Genomic DNA, 23,886 nt, shown 5'->3' on the forward strand with positions numbered 1-23,886 from the left:
TAAAGGAAAAAAAAAGTTCGTTTTCACTTAGATACAGTAAAGGTTTAAACTGAGAGACACCCCCCCCCAGGCTGGGGGTTTGAGCTTTCCAGGTGGGACTGGCAAATTGTCAGCAAAATAAACACAAATAAAAACCCAGTATGTCCTCACGGCTCCCTGTTCCTCCACCCATTCTGTTTTATCAAAGCTACCAATGCATCCATCATATGTAAAATCTAATGCACATAATGTTAAGTGGTCTGCTTTCACAAAGGGCAGAAAGATCCCGTACCTCTGCGTACCCCAGCAAGTCCTTAGCTTGCACCTTGGCCTCCTCCTACAACCGGGAAGGTACCTGGACCCTCTTTTCCCATCCTGCCTTTTTTCTTTTTACAGTGCTGGGCAATAATCCCAGGGCCCCGGCATACCAGGCAAGCAGGTTCTACCTCCGAGCTCATCCCCAGCCTCTTCTCAACTGCTCTTTTGTCATTCCAGGGTGTCTGTTTGTTTGTTTGTTTTTATGTTTTTAAAGAAATCCATCACCAGCCTATTATTTTTACCTGGAACTCAGCCACATAGTCCCCCACCCCACCCCACCCCCATGCTTGTACTTCATGGCTGGCTGTGAACTTGGCTATTTTCCCACTAATTCCTTCCCTGAATGGGGCGCTTTTCTAGGTTCCTTGTGTATCTGTCCCCAAGCGCTCCAATCGAACGTCAGGGGTTCCCTCAGTCCAGGCGGGCTAGTGACATATTGGCACATATTAGCGCTGTTTCAGGTCCCAACTGCTTCCCGCTCCAGAAACCCTCAAATTCCAGTGTTCTCTCCAGGCAAGCTGTCACTGGGAAGCCGCTTTCCCAGCTCTCTTCTCCAAAGCCCCTACTAGGGCAGCAGGGATGGCCTGTCTGCCAGCCATCCTGTTTCCTAGACTCAGTGACTAAAACACTGCACTCTTAGCTCTCAGCCTTAAGGGGCAAGCAAAGATCTCGACTTGTGGTCCTACCAACCGCACCCAGCCTGCGAGCCCGAGGGATCCTTCACCTGGTGTCTCCACAGGAGGAGGCGTCCGAGCAGGCAGAGAGCAGTGGTTACAGACCTTGCTTTTTCTCAGGACATAAGGCGCAGGATGCACACTTACTGCTAACAGATGTGGATGAACGTGCTTGGTGCTGCAACTCTGACTACCATATGCTCGCCCTGTGTTTGCTGCTAAGTGGTGGTCAGGATTCTCCGAAGAAAGTGGAACTCTGGGATGCACCGGGCAGACAGACAGACAGACAGACAGACAGACAGACAGACAGACGGGCAAGTGAGAAACTGCACGGGTAGATAGGCATGCTGGAAGTTCAAACAAGGGTTGATGCTCTCCTGTGTGTATAAATCTCATGAGTGGACTAGAAACCTAGACAGAGGTTCCATTCTGCAGTCACTAGTAGAAACCCTTCCCCTCAGATAATCTCTGTTTTGGCTTGGGAGAACTTATAAGAAACCCACTGTACTGTGGTAGCCATTTGGTTTTACCCAGTGTCTCCTTTAAATGTTTGTCATATTTCAAAAAACTCCCTTCCCAGCAGCATCTAGACACTTGAGGACCATGCCCTAGCCATGTCGGTGTGCAGCATCAACCACTACAGGCATTCAGGCACCCTCCCTCAAATAAAAAACGCACAGGTGTGTGCTGGATTGCTGCCCTACCATCTGCAGCCAATGTGGATCCATCCCAGTGTTCTGTGGAACCTAAGCTTGTCACCCTCCACAGAGATCCCAGGTCAGTGCTGTACCCTGACTGATAAGTGTGTGTGTGTGTGTGTGTGTGTGTGTATGTGTGTGTGTGTGTGAGTCACTCACGGCTCCTTGAGTGTGGGTGGATGGGCGGCTTCTCCCATGTCATGTGACTGATACAGGGGAGGACATTGAAAGAGGGTAACCCAGAAAACATCTCTTCACCACAGAACAGAGTAGACACTGGGAAGATCTGGCCTGTCACCACAGCTGCTCTGTGGCACTTGGTCAGGAGGGCAAACTTCCCTGAAGTCCTCCCCCCAACCCCCACTGCTGGGTGGCTTCCTGGCTGGGCAGTTCATCTGCTAACTTCTGTTAGAGTTCCTCACTCCATCAATTAACTCAAGACTGCTTGACACACACTGGGTTGCCCCGCTGTATCTGTCCACAGCTCCTTAGAGCCAGACCCAGGGCTTGAAGAAGAGCCCAGGCAGATGAGAACCCGAGAGCTCCCTGGCTGTGATGAGTCTGCACTGGAGCGCCAGGGAGGAGCTAGCTCTGGCCACCTCTGTCCTCATAGGATCCCTGGGGTGCATTTTTGAGGATGAGGGTCATCTTCCCTCCCCCACCCCACAACCCCAGCTCCCACATGCCTTGCTACTGCCCAGGCTCAGGGAGCAAGCAAAAGCCCTCTCTGTGAGCACACATATGTCCACTGGGGACTGCATGGATTTGCATGTATGTGCCCACAAAGAACTGTGTGCACATACACATGTACAGCCAGAAGACCACATGCACACATGTGTCATCAGAAGATCATGTGTGTGTTCACAAAAGACCATGTGTGTGTATATCCACATCACACACAGGTGAGTTCTGCCCAGCATCTGTGAGATGCCTCTTGCTAAACAGCTGCAGGGTCCCAGCATAGACTATGAAGCTCGCCCCACTTGGCTCACAGAAGACTGTTTCAGACCTAGGAACTCTGAGAGTAGTCGAGGCTCACAGCAGCCCCACAGTGAGCCAGGGCCCTAGGGCTCCCTTTGTCTCCTGGGAGTCCTCACCAGAGGTCCGGGGAAACATCAAGGAGCTTCAGAGGACCTGTGTCACTTTGCCTGTGATATCTGTATCCTGGAGCTGGTTCTCAGAGGGCATTGGATCCTCTTCAACCAGGATCCAGGGTCCCAGTGCTGAGCCCTGTGAAAGGACCCATCAGAGCCACATTGATGCTTGCAGGCCTTGGTCTGCAGGGTCTGCAGGTGGAGTCCGGGGATCCAGGGTGGCTGCTGTGTGGACAGCTGTAACCAAAAGAGCAAGGCCAATGCCACAGGACCCCGAGCCCAGGGGACCACAGATAACGGGTGTGGTATGACCTGCTGGAGCCAGCCTCCCCAATAGTGCTGGGGGAGGAGCCCGGGGAGGGAAGGAGACCAGGCCTTCATAGTTCTCAGTGTTTCTCTACTAGGGCCCATCCCCCTTCAGACCCAGCCCAGTCCTTCTCACAGGCAGAGGTGAGCCAGGGACAGACTCCAGAGCTGCATTCTACTTAGTAATACTGACTCCTCCAATGCTGGACCAGCTGATAAAAGCCTCAGTGTCTTCATCTGGGGCCTTGGGCCTGCACTGGGCTCTGAGTTAGGAGTCAGGAAAGTTCTATCCCAGAAGCCCCTTCCTGCTGAAGAGGCCCTGGAACCTGGACTTCTGCTGTGGCAAGCCTTCTGAGATGCCCATTACCTGTGGGCACTTTCCACTTCAGCCACTGGCTCAGAGCCCAGTGTGGCAGGAGAGATGGAGATCCAGGAGCGCAAATAAGTCTGGATGAGTACAGGGACAGGCATCCAGTGGGTGACCGGGGTAGGCCAACAGTGAACGGAAGGGGGTGGGATCACCTAAATGGGCAGCGATCTGAGGAAGGTTCCAGACGGGGAAGAGGACCAAGCTCAGGTTCAGGGAATGTGAGCTTGATAGTGGTGATCATGGGTGGAGCCTTAGAGTTTGACGCCTGGGGCTGGGTGTAGAGCACAGCCAACAGCCCAGAGGGAGGGCAGCTTGGCTCACCTTCTCAGGAGTGCGGATTCATGCTAGGGCTTCAGGTAGAAAAGGGGCAGTGTTGGTCCTCTGCCCAAAGGTTCTGGTAGTGACCTCAGTAGGACCCTGAAGGTTGGGCCAAGGTCTAAGAAAATCCTGACCTGCTCATGTGACTCATGAGAGGGGTAAGGCAGAGCTGGTCACTTACTGGGATGCCCAGGAAAAGGTGCATGGAGGAACCACATAGGTGTGGGCAGGCAGAGTGACTCGCTGATGCGCTGAGATGTGAGGTCTTGGAGTGCATTGTTAAACATGGCTCCCAATGAAGCCACACTAGCAGACACAGCCCCAAGTAGCCCTGGCTTTCGAAAGACTTGGTGGCGCTTCTATCCTCGAGCAAGCAACTGTGTATCTATCCAGTCATTCAGCAGACCCTTAGAGGTCAGCAGTGAGCGATGAGAGTGGAATCCTGGAATGGGGAGTCCCAGTGGACAAGGTGACATCTGCTTAATGTCTTAGAGTGACTGTGGGATTGAAACAGTTGCAGACAGGTTCCTTGGAATGAAGCTGACCACCGTCTCCCTTACCTCCTCAGGTGTTCCGTCTTCCTGTCCCCTCCTGAAGACTCCAGGTCCGTCAGAGGGCCTGCCCAGCGTGGCTCCCTTGTCCCTTAGTTACTTCTGGGTTGTTGGGATTGTGATTTGTTTTGTTGAGATAAGGTAGCACAGTGTAGCCTAGTCTGATCTCACACTCACAACACCCCACACACACACACACCTCTGGTTCTCTGGTGCTAAGATTAAAAGTGAGAGCCCCCCACCCCACCCCACCCAGCACTTGGCCACCTCTGTAAGGACTGTTTCTAAACAAGCAGAGATGCCAAGGGTTGTGACTTTATGATGATTTGGGGACACAGCCCCCGACAGCCACCACTGTTAAGCCTTTCAGTGCTCCCGACTCTTCCCCTCATATGAGCGAGTGCTCCTTGGAGTTCATACTGCATCTCACAGATGGCAATACTGAGGTTCCTTGCTGGGTTGAGTGTGGCCTGGTCCTGTGTCAGTGAGCTTCAGCCGAGAGCTCAGGCATTGGCTTGGGTTTGGAACTGCTGGGGGCTGTTTCTGTGCCTCCAGGTGGGTGAGTCACAGCAGGTTCGCACTGACCAGGCTGCTCCTGAATAACTGTGAGTGTCCCGTCCACACCATGGCTCCTTCAACCAGTTCAGTCCGGATCCCAGGGGTTACTTTCTAAGTCACCTCAGGTCCTCTGGGAACCCCACCTGAAGTTCTTCCTCTCATGCCCCTGTCTTCAAAATACTTGTTCTCTCTCTCTCTCTCTCTCTCTCTCTCTCTCTCTGTGTGTGTGTGTGTGTGTGTGTATGTGTTCAGAAAGCATTTATGGATTACCAACTGTGAAAAGAGTGTAACATATTCTAGAAAGACCCAGGCAAGGATGGAAGTTCAGAGGCCATCATATCTCAGGATTCCGATTGCCCCTATGTCCTCTGCCTTGTCTCTGATCAGTGAGGCTGACTGAGAACAAGGGGACCGTGCAGCTGGCTGTCTCTGTGGCTGGATGCAGAAGCTGTTCACAGATGTGCGCTGCCTTAGAGGCTTTCCCAAGCCTCAGATCCAGAAGGACTTGGTCCTCCTGGTGTGAACAAGTGATTCTCAGGCAGAGACACTGGTCAGAGCTTCCCAGGACAGAAGCTGCTTTCTGTCCTTTTTAATTGCAGGACTTCTCTGAGCCTTGATGTGGCCCAGATGCTTAGGGGAGTCTCACTGTGCCCAGGAACTGCCAGCACACTTGAGATAAGAACCCAATTGTCTGTGGATCCCTGAGTCCCGCTACTACCGTTACACATGCTGGGCAACCGGCCGGCTGGCACCGTGGCATTTGCAGACACCTGGCAGTGACCACAGATGAAAACAGCAGAGTGGCGTGCTGCTGTGTGGGAAGGGACAGTGTGCTGGGGGTGGGGAAAGCGGCTGCGTGTCAGAGGGTGCCTGCCCATAGTTTCCGTGTACCCTGAGAGTCGGGTGAAGACTGGGGAAGGGGTTTGCACACACAAAGGCAGTCATGAGTCGGGGGCTCTGAATTGGGTGCGAGGTGCATGCCCAAAGCTCCTGGGAGAGCCCCCCCCCCCCGGACACACTGAGCAGAGTTGATTCGAACCTCCGTCCCCAAACCTTGGCCAGGCACTTAGAGCAGTGCACAACCTGACCTGTGCACAGTATTGGTGGCTCAGCCATTTATGCAGCCCCAGTAGTGCTGACCAAGATGTCATGTGTACCCTAACAAGCATGCACCATGGTCTATGGGATGACTCCTGCTTGTTAGCATGGGGGAGTCCAAGGGAGGCTCTGACTAAAGGGGTGGAGCTGTGGGGACACAGAGGGAATCCCTGTCTGGGATGGGGGTGGGCAGTGTACACTGAACTGGAAGACAGAGAGGAGGAAGTCTCTGCAGCTTCATACTCATGACTCCAACCACAAGCTTGGGTACCCACACCCCTGAGCCACTCGCCAGTCCTTTGATTTTGTTTTTGTTTCCATATTAGCTTACTTTCTGATATATTTGTATGTGTGTTATATATGTATGTGTGTGTGCGTATGTATGTATGTGTGTATGCGTGTATGCATGCATGTATGTGAATATATGGAGACGGGTAGAATGCAGCTTTCAATCAGAGATGAAACATGGAAAGGTTTGAACAGTCACAGCTCAGGAAAAAGCACTTGTGTGCAAATTGCGAGTCAAGGTGCCTTACACTGGGTTCAGGAACAGCTCCGGGTTCCTGTAGCCAGCCGACTGCAGCCCTCTGTGCTGGCCTGCTGTGCTCCAGCACAGCTTGCCCGTGTGCCTTTTACCACACAAATCAGAACCATTTTTGACAAGATTTTTGAGTTTTGTCAGATGTGAATTGTTAAGATTTAATTGAAAAAATGAACAGGACGCAGCGGCTGTTTGGAAGGGAGTGACCCAGAACCAATTAGAATTTAGTAACAATCAGCCATTCAGCGCGGATAGCCACGGCTAGCAGCAGATTAAAGCCACGCTAACTCGCCATCACTCTGAGCTCAGACGCCATTAGAGGGACGGCTCTGAATTTTGTTCCAATCAGTACTCCTAATTTTAGGGGTGAGGTTCAACTGGGGACTGTCCTGAAGAAGATGCTGGCTGGTCACCTTCTGGCTGAGGACATCCTAAAGTCCTAAAAAAGCAGGTCAGGGCAGCAGCCTTCCTCATCAAATTGCTGTTGACAGCCCAAACAGGACAGAGGGCAGCCCCAGAAAGAGCCTTTCATCTTGGCACAGCAGCTAAACATAATTGGTCCTCCTCTCCTTCTTTGGCCTCTCCTTCTCAGCTGGGGGAACATTCCAGAACTAAGCTGGGGCTTCCTGAGGCAACTTCTTAATCCTTTCTGGCAGGTGCTCCAGGGGAGGTGTCAGCTGAGTGATGTGGGACCCCTAGTGGGCACAGTGCCCAGCACATAGTAGGTGCTTATTAAAACAGAGTTTGTGAATAACCAATGTCCACGTTTACTGTGTGCTGTGAGCTGTTTGTCCTGTGGTCCTTTGGCAGGTGGCAGCAAATGACTTGTTCTGGTTTATTTCTGACTTCAGACCTCAGTCACTCCTGCAGCAGGAGCCGGGATGGGGGGGTGGGGGGTGTCCATACCTCTGTCTGTTGAACACATCCAAGGAGGCAGACCTTGGGATAGACCTTGTGCTAACTGTTGCCATGTGCCTAGAAGGAAATTGAGGCCTGCCAAAACCATGTGACTGTCTCAGGTCCCTGGGCTCTGGATCTTTCTCTGACCCTGGGTATGCCCTGGTCCCCAGAACTTCTGACCTTTGCTGCCACGTAATCCAGAAGCCAACATTCCAGGTTGTCTCTCTGTCTCTCTCTTTCTGTCTGTCTGTCTGTCTCTCTCACTGTCTTTCTCTGTGTGTGTGTGTCTCTCTCTCTGACCCTGTCTGTCTGTCTCTCTGTCTCTCTCTCTCTCTGGTTTCAGGAATCAAGAGTTGGAATCCAGGCTAGAGCATGCCCTGGGATTAGCTCCCATAGGGGCCACAGACACTCACTCATATCAAGAATTGTTGCTTTGGTTTTGTGTTCTTAAATGCTACCTTGAAGAGATGTCCCAGAACCAGCTATAGTCCACTGAACAATCCCAGCACATTCAAACTGTTTTGGGTAAAGTTCTTTTCACCTTGAACAAATGAAGAAGACCCCAGAATATTTTCTAGAGTGTATAAGCCAAGCAGATGTAAGGGCCCTCAGGTGTAGGGGAAAGTTGGGTAGGTCCTCTCATGGCTTCAGGTCTCAGCAGCTGATGCTGAGATGAAGAGGCAAGTTTCTCAGGAAGCCCACACAGGGGGCAGAGGGAGGTGAGGAGTGTTGGGAGCACAAGGGTCACAGAGAGGAAGTCATCGGCTGTGGGCCACTAGGGCTTTGTCTCTCAGAGCTATGGGGACTGTTCTGTCCTGGCTTCACAGCCAGGCCTGCCCATCCTAGGTGGAAAGTTGCTTCCAGGTAGAAGAACCCTGAACTCCTTATCACTTGTGGCTGCCTACCTTGAGTGCACATGAAGCTAGACACCAGAAATAACAAGGCCCTAGGCAGAGGTTCCTGGCCGTTGGCAGTTGGGGCCCTTAGACAGCTGCTATAACAGGAACACCCTGTCTGCCTTTGCAGAATGTGAGTCCATTTACTCTTGAGTTCCAAACAGGAACTTGAGCTTGGGGCTGTCTAGTGAGAGTCCAGCACTCAGGTCCGCTCTGAATTTCAGCCACATTTGACGCAGGCCTGGCTCTAGCCAGCATGCTCTGCTGAACAGAGAGATCTGACGCTTGCTCGAACAAAGCCAGTAGTCTCAGGCTTCAGTCAGGTGAGAAGCAGCTAGGGACCCTCCTGCTCCGTGCACCTTGGCCAGTCCCTGGCCCTCTCTGAGCTCTTTCCTCACAGGTATGGTTGAAACACCTGTTCACCTTCTGAGTTGCCTCTCCATGGCAACGGCATGGGGGTGGGGGAGAGAAGGGAGATGGGTATGAGGTCAGAGTTGGGTCTCGCCTACCACCCCATAGAGGGGCAGTTCACCAACCTCTCTGGATGCCTCAAAGTCACTCAGGAGTTGAGACTGATTCTGTGTTACCTGGGTTGATCCTTCACACGGAAGGAGACAATGACAGACATCAGGCTGTGTCCTCTAAGGGAAAGGGATATCAGACCTTGGGGCCATTAACACATGTCCTAGTGGATGTGTCCCTGAGCAGGTACTGGGCACTACCCGGGAAAGCCACTTTTAACCTGAATTTTAGGAGTGTTGGAGGTGACAGCTGTCGTGATAGCTCCGTGAGGCAGGGGGCTAACTCCCTGTTCAGGATGGAGTGCTCAGGAAGGCATGCGTCACGGTGGTGTGGCAGCTCCTGTTCAGATGGTAGCAGCAGTGGCTGGGATGGCTGGGTAGAAGCTTTGAAACCCACCCAGAGTCTGGAATTTCTTTTGTCTGCCAGTTCTGGGAGCATGCTCCTCATTTGATGCAGGCTTCAGGGCTGTTCAGGGCTCTCCAATGAGTCCAGCACTCGGGCCTGCTCTGAATTATAGCCACATTTGGGGCAAACCCGACTCTAGTCCGCATGCTCTGCTGAACAGGAACCTGACCCTTGATGAACAGAGTCACTGGAGTGCAGACTTCCAGCCTGATGAGAGGCAGTGAGGTGCCCACCTGCTCTGGGGACCCCAGAGAATCCAGCTGAGCTATAGGGGCCCTGGGAACAAATACTGCAACATAATTTCAGGCAATGAAGCCATGCACAAGTCCAGCTAGTAACCTGTACCACGGCCATTCAAGCTACAGGCCTGGATCGATCACGTTCCAGTGCCAACTTTGTTGTTGTGGTGGTTGTTATCCAGGGTTCCTTGTATCCCAGGCTGCCTTGGATCTCATCTCATAACCAAAGAACATCTTGATCTTCTGATCTTCCTGCCTCCACCTTTTCAGTGCTGGCACTATAAGAATACAGTCTCATGCCTGCTCCTCTGCCAGGGATGGAGATGCTAGGCAAACACCTGACTAAGTGAGCTGTATCCCCAGTCCCAATCCAATCTTCTTGTAGTAGATGATGTGAACTGATGACATCATTCACTCCTCCGACTGAGCAGCGGCCGGCCCCTCCCCTGGGTGGGGCTGGAGCAGGGTGCTGGTCCTGACCAGCTTCTTCACTGGAAGGCATGCTGTTCTCTGTGGGCTTTGAGTCTAGTCTAATCCACACCATCCACATACTGCAGTTTCACCTTCTTGTATGTGACTGTCTTAGTTAGGATTTTACTGCTGTGAGCAGACACTACAAGCAAGTCATCTCTTATAAGGAAGGACATCTAATTGGGCTAGCTTACAGGTTCAGAGGTTCAGTCCATTATCATCAAGGTGGGAGAGCATGGCAGCATCCAGGCAGTCCTGGGGCTGGAGGAGCTGAGAATTCCACATCTTGTTCTGAAGGTAGCTAGGAGAAGACTGGAGGGTATTAAAGCCCACCCCCACAGTGATACAGGTTCTCCAACAAGGCCACACCTCAAGTAGTTCTACTCCCTGGGCCAAGCATATACAAACCACCACAGTGACTATCTGAGTTTAATTAGAGTCACTTGCCTGGCATAGGTGAGAGGCTGCTGCCTGGGACAAGTGTGACATACAAGTAGCTCCACCACTGAGGAGACAGCCATAAACTGCCGGAAGTCCCTCCCTCAGGTAGGCGTGGCCTCCTCACGGACACTTCCTTACCCAAGATAGGCTGTTGAGACTCCCACCCAGTACAGGTTTGTGCAGGCAATCGCTGCACTTCAATGCAGTGAGCGCAGTGGTACAGCGTGTCCAGAAGGCGGCTTTTGATGCTCTGTCACCTATCCTCTGGCTCGTCCGCTCTTTCTACCCCCTCATCTACAAGGTTCACAGAGCTGTCCCGTTTAGAGCCAAGCACCCCACTACCACTTCTTCCCGGCATTTTGGCTAGTTGTGGGCTTCTGCGCTAAGCACTGCTCACTGCAGAAAGATGCTTCTGATGAAGGCAGAGCACAGCCCTAATCTATGGGGATGAATGTGAGTATTTAGACGGCAGCTTGACATCAGGCCAGATTAGCGAAGCAACAGTAGCAAATTCTCCCTAGGCCCTATGGAATCCCTAGTCACGGAACTTGGACTAGGTTCATGATGAGCCCTGAATTCTCTCCTGTGGAGCAGGCATCAAACCCAATCAGAAAGGGGCTGGCTGGTCACCCCTCTAACAGTCATGCACAACTTGCCTGGCAGGTGGTTACTGCCACAGGTAGCTCACAGGTTTTTTTTTGTTTTTTTTTTTTTGTTGTTGTTTTTTGTTTTTTTTTTTGTTTTTGTTTTTGTTTTTGTTTTTTTTTTTTTTGAGACAGGGTTTTGATATGTAGCCCAGACTGCCCTTGAATTTGAAATCTTCCTACCTCAACAGATCCCAGAAGACCAGAAGAGGGTGTTGGGTCACCTGGGACTCAAGTTTTCAGATGGCTGTGGGCCGCCATGTTGGTGCTGGGAATTGAACCCAGATGCTCCAGAAGGGCAGCCAGTGCTCTTAACCACTGACCCATCTCTCCAGCCCTTCCTTTTGAACATCTTTACAGACCACTAGCTATTCCCACATGAACAATTTAAGATAGGTGTGTGGCTGTGCTTTGAGCCCACTCCCATGCCAGGGCGAGACCTGTAGGCTGCAGCAGGGGCAGGAGACCCTCCTCCTGAGGATGAGGCAGTGGGCAGAAGGACCCAGACTGACCCTTTGTCTCCCTCCTGCCAGCTCAGAAGGAGTATTTATCTGTAGAAAGTTAGTGTTTCTCAGCTGGGTCTGTAGAAGACCAGGACCCCTCACACTGAGGGGTCACCTACTGGCTAATCAATGTTATTTGTCTTAGCACACAAATCCAACCTATACACCTGCCTTCTGTGGCTGGGGCAGTTCATGTTCAACTCTCTGAGTCTTAGCTTAACCATATGCCAATCGGAAAGAACTTTCTGCTGGGAATCTTAGGAAGTTGGCTGAGTTAGTCATGCAGCTAAGAGAACAGACTCAGCCTGGTTATTGGGTCTCATATATACCAGGGCCACAGAGCTCACAGAATTGAACCAAACCCTTTGTCTCCTGGCTCTCCCTTCCCTGTATGTCCCTGGACAGTCTACACAGGATGGATCCCCGAGGAGGCTCTGCCTTACTGAAGGCTTCCCACCCTGGAGGAGGAGGCCTGGTGCTGCCTCCTTGGGAGTGGCTAGGAAGAGCATGGAGGAGAAAGGCTTGACTTGACGCTGGATCCTCACCGCCTCAGGGTCAGTGTGTCACGCCCCACGTCTTCTCCACCGGCAAAAACCCCACAGGAGTTTCTTGAAGTTTGGTTTCACATCATATGGCTGAACATTTGGAACTTTTTAAACGGAAATTGTAGAAAAATGAAAAGTATTTTCTCTTGGAACACAATACCCTCCTGGCAGGGAGCCGAGGGAGAGAGCGCCAAGCCGAGAAGTTGAGAAGCAATTGAGATAATTGAGGACCCGGATTAATCCAGGTTCTCTTCCGCTTAGCCTGGTGTCAGGCAGGCGGAAGGCACAGCTCAGAACCATGCCCTTCCAGGCTCCGATTTCACACTCTGGGCGGCTTGTCTGTTTGTCTGTTTCCTTAATCCAGATCTCACTTTCATGAACCACAGGGGACCGGGGTGGGGGTGGGGGTACACTATAATGTTCCTGCCACACGGCACCAGGCACCTGGGCAAATTGAGGACAAGGCTCAAAACACCTTGTACTGATCAGGGTAGTGATTTTGTGACCTCATAACCACCAGGCTTGAGTCTGTGAGACCCCCACCTCCAACTGATTGATTGTGCATAGGAAGCTGGCAGCACTCAGAGCCCTGCTACGGGAGGAAGGTGGGATTGGTAAGACAGGATGAGGACATCTTTCATCCCTGTTCTTGGGTTCTGGGACTAGGGGGAGTCCCCCAGCCCCGGACCTCCCCTGCAAAATCAGCAGCCTGTATGACTCTGCCTGGCTGCCATGGTAACAGAAACAGCGGTGGCCCCAAAGAGACCAGGGTCTTCCCCAAGTTTATTAGACAAAGAGAGACTGGTGGTACTGTGGAGGTCACACCCTCCAGGGGATGACACCCCTCCCCAGCACAGTGATTTTTGTCTCTGCCATCCCTGTTTTCTCTCCCCACAGACCTTCCTACCACCCACTTTCCCCACACTCCCATTGGTCCAACAGTCTGGGAGCAGGAGTGGGGTGTCTGTAGCCTCGATGTGGGCAGTGAGGGGGGTGGGCACAGAACCAGGCAGAGGGGGGCTTTAAGGCCACATATTGGGAAAGCTCAGAAGCCCTCTCTGTGTCACTTGAATTCACCACAGAGGCTGGTACAGTCTGGTCGTTGGCAGTGTGGTCAGATGCCCTGATGAGGAGGTAGGAAGGCACCTGAGAGCCTATCAGCTCAGCCACCCCTCAGTCGCCTTGCCCAGACCTGCTAGGCTGCAAGTACTCAGACCTCCAAGCTCTGCGATGCGAGTGGCTCCATGCTCGCCCTCTCCCTGTGCTGGACAGTCCTTCCCCAAGCCCGATGTGGCCGCGGCAGCGCTGGCCTCCATGGAGCTTGTAAGGAGCCAGGCAGACTCTAAACAACCCTTATTTCATCATCTGCTTCTCTGTGCTCTGTTGAGCAGGCCTTGCACCTACGACCACCCAAGGCTGTGTCATGACTAGCAGACTATAGTGGGGGCTATCACTACAGCCTAGAAAGTAGGAGGTCAACTGTTTGGTGCTTCTGGGAAGACTGCCTGAAGGAGGCTTCACCACAGAGACTCCGAGTTATAAACTGGAGCTTGCTAGATGCGCAGGGGGTGGCTCCGGTGGTCCATGATCCCAGTGGAAGGAGAGCTAGTCAGAGGTTTGGATGGAGAGGATTGTGTGGGCCTCCAAGGCCCAGTTATAAAAGTCTAGGGCAAGCAGGAATGAAGAAAAGATAGAGATCTGGTCATTCCCTTTTTGTGCAGCTCTCTACCAGAGTTTAAAGGCTGGGGACAGGTGATCAGGGACAAGTCTTTGCGGTCCCAGTAGTCAGGAACAGCAGTAACTACAGATGTACGAGATGGGCAGTGGGGTTCTTAGTGCTTTGGGGTAAGCTAGGTAGGGGGGTGGGGTGGGACTTGGGCCGGCAAGTATGATGGCTCCCATGCTTCTAGTAAGCCAACCAGGGGGAAGGAACCAGTGGAGGGACTGCAAGAGAGGTGTCAGCCCCAAGCATGCTGTATACATGAATTTCAGGTCAGTGGGGCCCCTTTGGCTTGTGAGCTCCATTGTGGCCCTGAAAAGCCTCCAGGCATTTTCAGCTAGGACCCTGCCCCCCACAATGCCTTGCTGCCACCTACGCGCTTCTGGCACTGTCCATTCACTTAGGGAGTGCGCCGCTGCAGCACAAGCCCACATCTGGGCTCAGGAGCACTGGCACCTGAGCCCACATCTGGGCTCAGGTGCCAGTGCTCCTGCAGGGCTGCTGGGTGCTCCAACCTCACAGTTCCCTGTGGCTGTCCAGGAAATTGTTCCTGAAGACACTGGTCACATCATAAGCGGCCCCCTGCTGCTTCCCTCGACCTTGGCGCCCAGGTTATTCTCCCAGACAGCTGGATACCAGGGGACAGACAGGCACAGTGCAGCCCATGAGCTCAGTCACATCAAAAAGGTTGGGAAGTAAGTGTGAGGAGAGTGGTGTTCCGGGGAAGAATCTCCTGGCTAGATGGGGTATCCTTGGCTCCTCTCTGCTGCTGCCAGGCTACGGCACCATCACTGTGAGCAGACACTACATGGCCCAGGCTCTCTGCTTCTGGTTGCTGGGCTTGGCTCTGCTCAAACACGGCTCTTTACAAGTCCAACAATGCCCAGCGCTCCATCTCTCTCTGGAGGAGACATCTTGGCCTTGGGACTTGGTAGTAGCCTCAGCCCTGGGTGTGGTTGGCTTCCCACCTGTAGGCTGAAGGCCTGGGATTTGCCAACAGGTCATGGCAGGAGTGATGCAGCATACAATCCCGCCCCTCTAGTTGCCAGCCACACCCAGAGGCACTGTCATATTTGTAAGCATAGTTGGGAGCCCTTCAATAGTGTATGGGCCATTCTTGGTTTTGCTCTTGGTATAAACTTTATACTCCGTTGTTGATGGCCACGAAATAGCTTTCTAGAGTGTTGATTCGGATTGCATTAGGTCTATAGGTCAACTGGGAGAAAGATGACAGCTCCATGAGCCTTCCTGTCCATGAACAATGTGAACACCTCTTGTAGTCTCTCTCTCTCTCTCTCTCTCTCTCTCTCTCTCTCTCTCTCTCTCTCTCTCTCTCTCTCCTGCCCCATGTGTGTATGTTTCTGTATGTCCGTGTGTCTCTCACTGTGTCTCTCTCCCTCCCCTCTTCATTACCTCCCCTATTTTGCTCCCTCCTTCTTTTCTTCCTTTTGTCCCTTATTCTGCTTCATCCTCTCCTTTTTTCACTATGTGGCTCCAGTCGTAGCCCAACAAGAAAGGTTTCAGCAGAGATTTCAGCACAGACATTAAGGGAGAGGGTGCAGAAAGCAAGTATGCACACCAGCACACTGATGGGGCTTCCTGAGAGAGATGCTCACCAGGACCAGCTTCGTAAAGAAATCTCAGTGTTCCAAATTCCTTTTAAAAAACATATTTATTCCATTATACAGGGTTGTGTAAGATATTTCCATGCAAGTATTCGATACACTTTGAGCATATTCCACTTTGTGCGCACCCCTCCCTCCCCCTCCTTTTCTCACCACCCCGTCATTTCTTACAAGTCTTCCTACTGTGGGGTCATAGAGGTCTCATTTTAATTTTCTCCGATGTTCTTTTCATCCACTGTGGATTGGCTGCTTTATGTTGTGTGAGGTAGGGGCTTGCTTTCTTTTTTTCTAGTATAGAGCATCAAGTATAGATCAAGTCCTGTGGATGAAGACTTTCTTCCCCTGATGTTTGTGTCCCTGATGCCACCCAGGTGCCGTATCCACAGGCAGGTCTGATTCCTTCATCTCTCTGCCTCATCTGACCCACTCGAATTGACTTGATTATTTTCTGCTTGGTTTGCAGACTTTATTGTTCACATCCACTTTCGCAGCAAAACAGAGCAGAAGGTTCCCACGGAGACTGCCCGTCTCCCTACCAGCCTCAGTTTCCAGCCATTACCACACCACACAGAGCAGCATTCCTGATTCGGTGTGTGTGTTATATAGAGAGCAGCTGTCATCCCAGAATCTGTGATTCACTTGTGGGCTCAGTATTGAGCCTCTTTGGGCTCAGACAAATGGGGATGGCATGCACTCCCCTTGAAAGAGTCCCACAGTAGAGTCCTGCATGTCACTTTCCCTTCCCTGCTGCCTCACTGCTGCCTTTGAGGACACCAGAGTGGTTGAAGTCACAGCCACAGCTGGTCCAGGCTGGCCTCTCTCACAGCACTTCTCCTTCTCCTCCTTCTCTCACAATCTGATCCCCATCGATGTTGCCCCGGCCTCGTTCTCACAGTCTGATTCCCCATCAGTGTTCCTCGGGGCCTCGGCTGGGATGTGAGCCTTGCCCTAAGAACAGACCTGCATAACTTGCTAAGGTGCGTTTTATGGCTGAGAATGGCTTCTATCTTGGTGATGGCCCCCGTGATGAGAACGTGTGCTGCTGTCGTTGGCTGATGCACTCTGTAGGTGCTCCAGTTCTAGAGGGCATGCCTGACCTCCCCCAAAGTCCTCTTGCTGGTTTGCTGCTGGGTGCCTCTGCCTGCCTCTCCAGTGCCCAGCGGCTCCCATCCCAGCAGTCACCTGCTGCGGTTAGGAAAGGAGTTGACACCCCACTATCTTTTACTCCTGATGTTCTTGCCTGGAACCTGTATCCTCTGTGATTTCTGTCATCCAATGAGATTCAGTCCAGCTCCTCCCAGCTGCCTCTTTGGACTCCCCGCTGGCTTCGGAGCCACTCTATCTCTCCATGATACCCAGAGCATCCCTGGGCCTGCATCCGACGACACTGCACGGTTATCACTGATTCATTTATCACTGCACGGTTATCACCGATTCATTTATCAGCAAGGACAGTATGCACACGTTTCTGACCCCAGTTGACCCCTGGTCAGTTGTGTCTCAGTTTTTGAGTAAGTTCTCTGGGCAGGGAGGCCAGAAGATTCTCTTCCCTCTTGGTCCCTGTCGTGGTCCCCGGACGGAGAGCTCCAGCCTGCTGACCAAGGTCAATGCCCTCACTAACAGCCCTTCATTAGTGAGGAGGCATGTGCCTGAGTCAGCGGGGACCTCTTCACAGTGCTGTTCAGGGTCACTAGGTCTCTGAAATACATGGCTGAGGGCGGCTGGCTGACAACAGGGGCCATTGTCCTCTCCTGGTATGGACAGAGGCAGCCCAGGCCCATCTGGACAGGGCAAGGGTCCTGACCTCAGCACTCCTAACAGATCCCACAAGTCCTGGGTACAGCCATGCTGGTTAGGTGGGATCTCAGATGTCACTGTTGGCGAGGTGGGGCCCTCTGGGACCTGTTGAGGGTTCAAGGGGCAGCTATGTCTCCAGCTGTCACCACGCAAACCCATGAGACCCTCTTCCTCCGCAACACCAAGGCAAAGTCCAGTCACATGTTAGCTACAGGGACCTGGTGGCCTCCATCAGCCTCTTGTCTGAACACTTGCTGTTTGAACTGAGCCAGTGGCTCCACAAGCCTCCTGCCACCACCCCAGAATTCCCTTTCCCTTCCCTGCACCTGATCCCCATAGAGAGAAGGCTGTGGCTTCAGCAGAGTGACTAACCAACTACCAGGTCCCAGTGCCTGCCACCTCCACTCAACAAAGTTACCTCATGGGAATGAGCCTGTGGCATGTGTCCTCAGGGACCCCATGAGGCAGATGCCCTGGCACCCAGGGTGACCCATGCGGCAAGACCAGACCCAGCAGAGAATGTTGAGCCCATGAGGAATGCTACCACAGAGAGCTGGCCACAGCAAGTGACTTCAAAGGTGACAAACTTCCCTGCTAGGAGTTTCCAGCTATCATTCCTGCTGGTGAGAACGCTGCCACGTGGTGGTGGCTGGTTTGTCCATGTGCTTCTGGTGTTCCAAAACCAGAGCTTCCTGATGTTGGAGTGTTGGTGAACATCTCTAAATCTCAGTTTTGGGGAGGTGGAGGCAGGAGGATGAGGAGTTCGAAGACATCCTTGGAGTGTCAGGTTAACTGGAACACACAAGGTTTTTCTCTCAAAACACCAATTAACCAGCCAAATAACTAATTAATTAAAATAAAACTGGCCCATTCTCATTGTCCCAGGCCTCAGGAGGTTGAGGCAGAAGAATTACCATGAGTCTTGGGCCAGCCTTGGTTACAGAGACTCCATTTCAAAAGACAAAATCATGGCTAGAGAGATGACTCAACTGTTAAGAGCACATAGTGCTCTTCAGGTGCAGGGAAATTCAGTTCCAAGCACCTACAGTGGGTGGCTCACAACTGCCTGTAAGTCTAACTACAAGGGATCCAACATCCTCTTCTGGTCTCCATAGGTACCCACACACTTTGGGCATGTATGCATACATACATACACATACAAATAAATGAAAATAAAGTAAACCTTTTTGCTTAAGTTTAAAAAAAAGACAAAACAAAACAAAACCAAACAAAACACTCAAGCACCCATTGACATGAAACCTTTCCAGGCTCAGTGAAGCCTGCCCTATCCGGCCCCTTTTTCTGATGATAATCTTTGTCTGTCCAGTAGCTCAACCACACCTCTCATTAGATCTGGGACTTTAGAACATAGGGACATGAGACTTTTGTCCAGACATTTCACCTGGACTTCTTGTGATCACTTTTCTAGGCACTGGGCTGTGGTCAAGACTGGCCCCAGGCCCAGTGGAAGTTCGGTTTTAGGGTGTGGGGCTCATGGTTAGAACTGGCGCTGGAGAAGAGACACACACAGAGGCAGCTCCATTGTGCAGATGAGAAACTGGCTCAGGGACCTGACCTGGGTCTCCAGCCAAGGCTGGCCTCAGTTTGACCTTGTCTTCCAGGGTGCCAGTGGTGGCTCCTGTGAGAGAGGTCATGATAAGAGTTTAGTTGTGTCTGTGACACTTTGGGAGTTTGAAGCTCAATGAAGAATTTAGAGAGAAAAAGCAGCGTGTGCTACAAGACACGTGTTTAGACAGTGTGGCCAACAGGCTAGCATCTTTCCATATTGTAGACTCAAGTACAGAGAGGACACAAAGAGCTGCCTAGGCAAGCTACCAGTTTGTCCCACAGATGTGGGGAAACCTAGATTTCCGGCTCAGACTCACCAGACAAGTCATGGGATGTTTGAAGGCTCTGCTGCTCCGGAAAAGCTACTAATTAATATGTCTCTTGGCTTGGTGGGCCAGATCCTGGCCCATCATGATCATGTTACAGCAAGGGACAGCTTGAAGGTGCTGCCTCTGTGCCTACAGGGATATGAGAATGGAAGCAGGAAGAGGACAGATTGACATCTGGCCAGGGGTGCTTCCGGGAACAGCCTACACCAGACAGCAGGGAACCCGTGGTGATGGCTCTGTTCTGAATGGTTCTGCTCGGCACATGCAGTGTTCAAGAAGCCTTCATGAGTTGACCAGATTGGCTTCCAGTCTGTGGGCATCACTCCACTAGCATTTAACATCATTGTCGAAGCTACAGTCCCTGAAATCTGTGTGCTTGCTAGTATGAGAAGGAGGTTGTTGGTCTATGATGAAGGAAAGGCTGGTATTCATCCATGTTGGATACTAAGAAACAGCACAAAGGCAGCATGCTCCTGTTTCTGCACACTGCTCGTGTGTGTGTGTGTGTGTGTGTGTGTGTGTGTGTGAACAGCTTCAGAGATGGTGATACTGCCCTCAGGGCAACATCAGACTCTCAGCAAGACTTATGTACACCCCAGGCAGACCTAGGCTCAGTCTGGGCTTGGTTTCTTGCTGTGTGTATGATCACTTCACCATTCTATACTCTAGGTCCCTGCTTATTAGGTGGCACAAAGATGTCTGAGGCAAATGAAAGGAGAAAGGCAGGAGTAGAGTCCCTGGAGGGACAACCACTGCCCCATTCTAATAGGAACCTCTAGGCTACTCCCAAAGACCAACTTCCTATTCAGAGATCAAAACCAAGCACCACAGACAATTGGTCAAGATCACAGTAGAAAGAGGCAGGTAGAGATGGATGCGCGGTACATTGTTGGTCTTGAGTACCTTGGCCAGCTTCATGCCCTCTGCCAGATCCCAGAAAGGCCTGCTTCTATTTTCTAGTTTTGAGAGTCAATTGGATGGAGAAACAGGTGAGATAGTCCCCTAGTGAGAAAGAAAGTTTTGAGGGATGAGTCCTAACAAGCCCCAAAGCACCCCATTCCCTTACTCAACCCAACTCTGTGTGGAATATTGACCTTGATCCATATATGGCCTGGGACCTGATGCTCTCCTAAGGGAGAACTGGTGGGGAGACTCTGAAGAGATGGCATAGCCATTGTAGAGGGACAGCAGGCTGCTGGCCTGCAGTGGCAGAATCTGAGCAGAAAGTGGGAACTTCTTATCAAGGAGCAAGGGACCAAGAAGGCCTAGGAAAAAGTAGGCTGGGTCTACTTTCTGGGTATGTGGCCAGAGGGCTGGTGGGCCAGCTGGGTGAACCAGATGAGTTGAGGGAAGCCACCAGCAGAACCGGTGAGGACACAGTCTTCTTAGCATGGAGAAGGGTCCTCGAGAGAAAGGGGCTCTGAAGATGCTGTGAGAGCTGACAATGGCTGGACCACTGTAGGTGAGAGACACCAAATGACCTCCACTCAGAAGCTTGAAGTATAGAGAGGACTCAGGTCTGTAAAGAGTGGTTCTCAAGCAACAAACTTAGGCATTTTTTTAAATGAAGAACTGAATAGGAGCTATGTGAGGGCTCATGTTCCATAACCCCAACTCAGACAGCTGAAGCAGGAAGTTCATGAGCTTGAAGTCAGCCTGGACTACGAGCACAGCACGATCCTGCCTCAAAAAAAAAAAAAAAAAAAAAAAGGCAAAAGAATTGGAATAAGAAGCTGAGCTGGAATAGGAAGTGGCTCTACTATTGGTCACGTTCAACATGAGATGCTGTGCTGTCTAAACTGTGTCCCTGAAAGACACAGAGCTCCAACCTATGAGTGTGGTCTTACTTAGAAGTATGAGTCAGATGTAGCCCCAGGGGGCAGGTTTGACTGGGAATTTGACAGTTGAAATCAGTTGGCTAAGAAGTAAGCGGTTTGGACAGGAAGGCAGGGACCTGGGATACCTGGGGGAAGGGTCATGAGGCATAGAGGTAGAGATGGATCGATGCACCTGCCAGCCTGAGGATACCAAAGTTCAGGAACCTGTGAACCTGTGGGGAGAGGCGGGCAGCATCAATGGGAGGTCAATGGAAAAGAGAAGACAGCCCAAGAGAAACCTCTGACTTGTTTGTGGTGGTGGGATAAGATAAAGAGCTCGTGCAGGGCAAAAAGTCAAGAGGCAGGTGCTCCAGAAGGCAACAGGGATCCTCCCCAGAGGAAGACAGAGTAGTGAATGGCAGGGGTGGGGGCTGGCATTGTGGAGTCTAGCAGTGACATCCACCTGACCTGGGTACAAGAACACTCAGAGACACTGGAGAGACAGACAGCATAACCTGGCTTGATGGTGAACATAGAGCTGTTGGATGGGGCTGAGATCCACAACCCCAGCTGGCTGACTTGTGGGGTGCATACCATGTGACTGACTTTAGGATTATCACTTTGTGGCCTGGTTGGTAAACATGCATTATGCTATAGCTACTGTTGGAGCTCCAATATGTGGTAGATCTCAGGGAGGAGGAAAAGTATAATCCTGTCTTCAGTATTCTGAAGCTATTTATCAAAGATAGCTAGCCTGGCCCATGAATAACACTGACATCTCCTTCCCTATGTCCTCATCTTCAACTAAATTACTATTACAGTCATCACAACACCAACATCACCATCATCACCACCACTGTTATCGCAATCATCATCATAGCCGCAATTGTCACACCTTCACCCCCAGTCATCACAAGTACCATTAGCACTGTGGTCACCATTTCCATCATCACAACCAGGACAACCACCATCAACATCATCACCACCAACACTATCACCATCACCAACACCATCACCTCCATCATCATTATAATCATCAACATCACCACCACCACTACCACCATCATCATTACCAAAATCATTATTGACATTGCCACCTTTATCACCATCACAACCATCATAGCACTATCATTACCAAACCATTACCATCATCACCGTATCATGAGCATCATCAGTGTCACCATATCCATCATCACCACCACCATCGACAACATTGCTATCACCACCACCACTATCTTCCTCATTCAGCAAGTTCTCATTTCTTCCCACCTTCTCTAGACAGCAGACCAGCTTGCTCCCTGTTCTTCTGAGGTAACATGTGGCACTTTCAGTGTTTTCTTCCCAGCATCTCATCTCCATCAGGCACAACTAAATCCACTGCTGCAGATCCGTAGTCCTAGCCACAGCTGCAGACTTGAGACATCACAGTAGAGACAGGCTCACAAGAATCTACAACACTTGCCACGTGGCCCTTTGCAGAGGTGTCCTCATCGATGGGTTAGCAAGTAGGCATGCTTCTTACTTTCCATGCTGAGTTGGTGAAGTCATGGCCCCCAGGTCTCCTCTCATCCCTCTTAGCCCTCACTGCCTGCCTCTTCAAAGCTTATCAGTTTCTTCTCACCACCTGGGCAAAGGTGAAGGCTTGAGCCTGCCACAGCATGTGTGGACATCACGACTCTTTGTCCTACAGCCATACATTATGGTTTAAGAGTGAGCTGTCCCTCACCAGCTCATGTGTTCGCCAGTTCAGTACCCATCTAATAACACTGTTTGGGAGTGTGTGAAACTTGTGGGATATGGGACTGAGCTGGTGGAAAAAGAATACAGAGTGGAGCCTAGCCCCTTTCCCATCCTGTTCTTTGCTTCCTAACCTAGACATCATGTGAGAAGCCTTGGGAGAAACTGCCACCAGCCCCACCACCATGGATAGCTACAACCATTTCTACTGCTATGACTCCTCTGTTTTGACAAACCGAAACTCCACCCCCAAAACATGTGAGCCAGAATAAACCCTTCCTCTTTTTTTAAGCTACTCCTGTCAAGTATTTGATCACAGTAATAAAAGAAGCTAATAAAGAAAACTGGTTCCAGAAGTGGGGTTATTGCTATTGTAACATAAGCATGTGATGGCAGAGGTGGGCCACTGAGGAGAGACCCTGGAGGTTACACCCACTTCTGTTTGGACCTGAGCTCTCTCTGCTTCCTGTTCACCGACATGTGATGGGTTCTGGGGGCATGCTCCTTGCTGCCATGAACTATACAGCACCTTCTTGTCTGTGATGGACTAACTACATCTTCCTGGAAAGCATAAGCCACAAGAAGGACTCTCTTAAGCTGCTTTGTCAGCTACTTTGTGCCAGCAACAAGGAAAGTAACAATTTACTGCGTGCAGGGTGTGTGTGTGTGTGTGTGTGTGTGTGTGTGTGTGTGTGTGTGTGTGTGTGTGACTGTATTTGGTGGCCTAAAGCCACACGTCTCAGGTGGGGTCCATGGGGCTGACTGCTTCTGCAGCAGAGGCCGCTGGGAAGATTTGAGACTTAGCAGTGAGGATCGGTTTGAATCAGCAGTCACGGGGTTGCTCCTCAAATGATGAAGTCTGGTCTGTTGGCCCTCTCCCAGAGCTGAGCTTCTTCTGATGGTGCCACTCTGGCCACAGGCTTCCTTCTACCTTCCCATCATGCTCAGGGACATCTGTGTGGGAATTCTAGTGGGTTAGGAGAAGCAGTACCATCTGCAGTATGACACTTCCCTTCTTGACTATAGCTTATGAGTCCTTGTCACTCAAGATGTGTGCGTATCTGTGTGCTGTATGTGTGTTTGCACATGTGTGCATTGTGTGTTTGTGCACATACACAAGTGTATGTTATATGTGTGTATGCACATCTGTGTGTGGTGTGTGTATGTGTATATGAACACACATGTATGTGTTGTATGTGTGTGCACATGTGTGCATTGTGA

At 51.3% G+C, this 23,886-nt stretch overlaps 1 long non-coding RNA gene across 1 annotated transcript; it reads left to right on the forward strand.

The window, feature by feature from the left end:
* Window positions 1–12,620: 12,620 nt before the first annotated feature.
* Gm40283 lies at window positions 12,621–22,960 on the forward strand. The gene is made up of 2 exons (XR_868347.1): window positions 12,621–12,685; window positions 22,804–22,960. It is a non-coding gene; the product is annotated as a predicted gene, 40283 (long non-coding RNA).
* Window positions 22,961–23,886: the final 926 nt, after the last annotated feature.

Source organism: Mus musculus, chromosome 5, assembly GCF_000001635.26.
Source record: "Mus musculus strain C57BL/6J chromosome 5, GRCm38.p6 C57BL/6J".
NCBI classification, from domain to species: Eukaryota; Metazoa; Chordata; class Mammalia; order Rodentia; family Muridae; genus Mus; species Mus musculus.